Here is a 5574-nt window from a genome sequence, read left to right as displayed (position 1 = left end):
TGGCTGCAGCAGATAGCCTTCACTGTTCCCATCAGATACGTACCAAAGACGCTTTGCGATATTCACCTCACCCCATGAGAATGAGGCTGTGAGGATTCCATTGGTCAAACCATAACCCGTTCTTATTGGTGGGTTTTCAGGCTGGTTTTGTGAAGCGAACACAACGAATTGAAAGAGAGGAGAAAATATCCATAAGCACAGACTTAGGTTTTGGCCACAACGGAAATTCTGAGAGCGAGCCGGAGTATATTTGAGTGCAAGAGAGAAAGCAGAATACTGTATACTGATTTTGCGTGTTCTTGAATTAAAATACTGTGCTCTCGAATTAAAATCTCTTGCTCTAGATTAAAATACTGTGCTCTGGAATTAAAAGCTCTTGCTTTTGATTAAAATACTATGCTCTTGAATTAAAATGTCTTTCTCTCGATTAAAAACTGTGCTCTTTAATTAAAAGACTGCACTCTCGAATTATGACAGGATAATAACTCCATAGTTCTGACTGTTCAATACAGAATCTGAATACAAGACCTGAGTTTGAGTGTTTGCTCAGCGATACCGTTCTACATCGAGGGTGGAGTGGAACGTTCTCTTAGAGGCGAGGAGGTGCGTATGGTGTTGGTCAGGGAAGATGCTTCTCCAAGTTTGAACTATGAATGCAGTGAGGGGCTGGGGGTGGTCAGGGGAAACCCCTGGAGCCCTCATCAAAAGGGCTTATGGTTCATTTACATCAAATTACCCCAAACAGTTATTAACATCATATGAAGTGGGTGCTTTTCAACTTTCACCTGAACCTCTAATTCAGCAGGCAGTGAATGACTCTCAGAATGTCCTGTAGTAGTAGTGAGGTCTGAGCACTACTCACTCCTCCAGCCTCCACTCCTCCAACTCTTGAGCTTGAAGGGTTCTTCAATACACTCCCCAGGGGGGGAGACCAGGCTGAGCATCCTGAACACAGCTGAGCACACTATGACAGCCTGAACACAACTGAGCATACTATGATAACCTGAACACAGCTGAGGATACTATGGCAACCTGAACACAGCTGAGGATACTATGACAGCCTGAACACAGATGAGCATACTATGATAACCTGAACACAGCTGAGCATACTATAACAATCTGAACACAGCTGAGGATACTACAGTATAACAACCTGAACACAGCTGAGGATACTATGATAACCTGAACACAGCTGAGCATACTATAACCATCTGAACACAGCTGAGGATACTATGACAACCTGAACACAGCTGAGGATACTATGACAAACTGAACACAGCTGAGGATACTATGACAGCCTGAACACAGCTGAGCATACTATGATAACCTGAACACAGCTGAGGATACTATGACAGCCTGAACACAGCTGAGCATACTATGATAACCTGAACACAGCTGAGGATACTATGACAACCTGAACACAGCTGAGGATACTATGACAGCCTGAACACAGATGAGCATACTATGATAACCTGGACACAGCTGAGCATACTATAACAATCTGAACACAGCTGAGGATACTACAGTATAACAACCTGAACACAGCTGAGCACACTATGATAACCTGAACACAGCTGAGCATACTATAACAATCTGAACACAGCTGAGGATACTATGACAACCTGAACACAGCTGAGGATACTATGACAAACTGAACACAGCTGAGGATACTATGACAGCCTGAACACAGCTGAGGATACTATGACAGCCTGAACACAGCTGAGGATACTATGACAGGCTGAACACAGCTGAGGATACTATGACAAACTGAACACAGCTGAGCATACTATAACAACCTGAACACAGCTGACCATACCATGACAACCTGAACACAGCTGAGCATACTATGACAACCTGAACACAGCTGAGAATACTGACAACCTAAACATAGCTGAGCATACTATAACAACCTGAACACAGCTGACCATACTATGACAACCTGAACACAGCTGAGCATACTATGACAACCTGAACACAGCTGAGGATACTATGACAATCTGAACACAGCTGATCATAGTATGCTGATCTGAACACAGCTGAGCATACTATAATAACCTGAACACATCTGAGGATAATATGATAACCTGAACACAGCTGAAGATACTATGATAACCTGAACACAGCTGAAGATAGTATGATAACCTGAACACAGCTGAGGATACTATGACAACCTGAACACAGCCGAGCATACTATGATAACCTGAACATAGCTGAGGATACTATGATAACCTGAACACAGCTGAGGATACTATGACAACCTGAACACAGCTGAGCATACTATGACAACTTGAACACAGCTGAGCATACTATGACAACCTGAACACAGCTGAGGATACTATGACAACCTGATGGATGGATGGAAAACTTTCAACTGAATGTTCATATTGTTCTGATAATTGTAGGCTATAGCAACATACGAGTGGCAGCTTTGACAGCAACCCAAATGAGCTAGTGCTAATCCCATAGCTGTACCATTGCTAGCTAGCCATGAGCGAACTGTTGTATACTGCATTTGCTGTGCAACTTATACCATTGTCCAGTTGTCAAATCTATTTGCCAACAAACTGTTTGAGAGCCAGCACACCTCAGTGTCCCCTAATCAATTTTTTTTTTCATATATCACCCAACCTCTCCAGCACCTCACCAATATCAATTCTTTTCTCTCTTTAGAGAAGAGTACAATCCATTACAACAACTATTGCTTACAATGTTTTATAGTTGTTTTGTAATATTTTATCATGAATATGATAAATAAATGCTGCATGTAGTTAAATAAAGTGTTATTCAGTTTTTCATAGGCTAAAATTGACTGTAAATCCACTTTAAAGTCGCACTGACATGAAAAAAGCATTCTGTCCCATTTTGGTTCACATAATGAGTCATAGTGTTCACCTATTCAACGATGTATTCCAAAAAAATTACCAAATTCTACTTTTGTTGTAATCTTATATCAAAGTATATAATTTCTTACTTCCTGGAAAACGGAAGGTCACGTGCAGTGACGACAACAGGTACCTTAGATTTTAGGCCAATAATCTCACGACATCCACCCGTCAATCAACGCTATCCTTCTATCGAATCTCTCTAAAGTTCTTCAAACCCGTCTACTTGTCAATGTTCCAATCAAATTCCTCTAAACATATGTCCCACCCTCATAGCTTGTTTGCATCGGAAATACGTCAAACTACGGAAGTTAGATGATCTCAAACGTCCGTTTCAGTGCAACTTTAAAGCTGATATTTCAAATAATAACTGACTAAGGGAAAGTGCCCCCCGGCGCCCATGGGCAGTTCGCCTCTCTTCCTTCTGTCCTCCTCAGTTTTTTGAGTCACCAGCCGCCACTGGTACTAATGCATTCTCTGCTAGCGTTTGTCTAAAATAAACTGTCACCATCCATTACAAATGATTTACCTGAGGACGGGGATTGTGAGGGTCCATGGTTCTGGCTGCAGCAGATAGCCTTCACTGTTCCCATCAGATACGTACCAAAGACGCTTTTTGTGATATTCACCTCCCCCATGAGAATGAGGCAGTGAGGATTCCATTGGTCAAACCATAACCCGTTCTAATTGGTGGGTTTTCAGGCTAGTTTTGTGAAGCGAACACAAACTAATTGAAAGAGAGGAGAAAATATCCATAAGCACAGACTTAGGTTTTGGCCACAAAGGAAATTCTGAGAGCGAGCCGGAGTATATTTAAGTGCAAGCGTGCGGTATAGAGAGAAAGCAGAATACTGTATACTGATTTTGCGTGTTCTTGAATTAAAATACTTTGCTCTCGAATTAAAATATCTTGCTCTAGATTAAAATACTGTGCTCTGGAATTAAAAGTTCTTGCTTTTGATTAAAATACTATGCTCTTGAATTAAAATGTCTTTCTCTCGATTAAAAACTGTGCTCTTTAATTAAAAGACTGCACTCTCGAATTATGACAGGATAATAACTCCATAGTTCTGACTGTTCAATACAGAATCTGAATACAAGACCTGAGTTTGAGTGTTTGCTCAGCGATACCGTTCTACATCGAGGGTGGAGTGGAACGTTCTCTTAGAGGCGAGGAGGTGCGTATGGTGTTGGTCAGGGAAAATGCTTCTCCAAGTTTGAACTATGAATGCAGTGAGGGGCTGGGGGTGGTCAGGGGAAACCCCTGGAGCCCTCATCAAAAGGGCTTATGGTTCATTTACATCAAATTACCCCAAACAGTTATTAACATCATATGAAGTGGGTGCTTTTCAATTTTCACCTGAACCTCTAATTCAGCAGGCAGTGAATGACTCTCAGAATGTCCTGTAGTAGTAGTGAGGTCTGAGCACTACTCACTCCTCCAGCCTCCACTCCTCCAACTCTTGAGCTTGAAGGGTTCTTCAATACACTCCCCAGGGGGGGAGACCAGGCTGAGCATCCTGAACACAGCTGAGCACACTATGACAGCCTGAACACAGCTGAGCATACTATGATAACCTGAACACAGCTGAGGATACTATGACAACCTGAACACAGCTGAGGATACTATGACAACCTGAACACAGCTGAGGATACTATGACAGCCTGAACACAGCTGAGCATACTATGATAACCTGGACACAGCTGAGCATACTAAAACAATCTGAACACAGCTGAGCATACTACAGTATAACAACCTGAACACAGCTGAGCACACTATGATAACCTGAACACAGCTGAGCATACTATAACAATCTGAACACAGCTGAGGATACTATGACAACCTGAACACAGCTGAGGATACTATGACAGCCTGAACACAGCTGAGGATACTATGACAAACTGAACACAGCTGAGCATACTATGACAACCTGAACACAGCTGAGCATACTATGACAACCTGAACACAGCTGAGGATACTATGACAGCCTGAACACAGCTGAGGATACTATGACAGCCTGAACAAAGCTGAGGATACTATGACAAACTGAACACAGCTGAGAATACTATGACAACCTGAACACAGCTGAGCATACTATGACAACCTGAACACCGCCCATCGTGTCCAGATGGACTTTGAGTAAACTGCAAGGGAAGGAGAGGCGGGGAAGGAGGCGACCCAAACCTGTTGGGATGCAGCCATCATGTGTAGATGAGTGGGATGAGGGCGGACGTGTCCCTGCTCTTCCTGCGCTCAGGCTGGCCGGCCTCTCCTCCCTCACTGGCTAACCCCCTGCCTGAACACAGCCCCTCCCTGAACACACCCCCTCCCTGAAGACAACACAGCCCCTCCCTGAACACAGCCCCTACCTGAACACACCCCCTCACTGAACACACCCCCTCCGTCAACACATCCCCAGCCCCTCCCTGAACACAGACCCTCCCTGAACACACCCCCTCCGTCAACACATCCCCTCCCTGAACACAGACACTCTCTAACACCCCCCTCCCTGAACACACCCCCTCCGTCAACACATCCCCTCCCTGAACACAGACCCTCCCTGAACACAGACCCTCCCTGAACACACCCCCTCCGTCACCACACCACCTCCCTGTACACACCCCCTCCGTCAACACATCCCCTCCCTCAACACACCACCTCCCTGAACACACCCCCTCCGTCAGCACACCC

Source organism: Borostomias antarcticus (genome assembly GCF_949987555.1).
Source record: "Borostomias antarcticus genome assembly, chromosome: 19".
NCBI lineage: Eukaryota > Metazoa > Chordata > Actinopteri > Stomiiformes > Stomiidae > Borostomias > Borostomias antarcticus.
The sequence above is the reverse complement of the archived record's forward strand: the minus strand, read 5'-3'. Positions refer to the sequence as shown.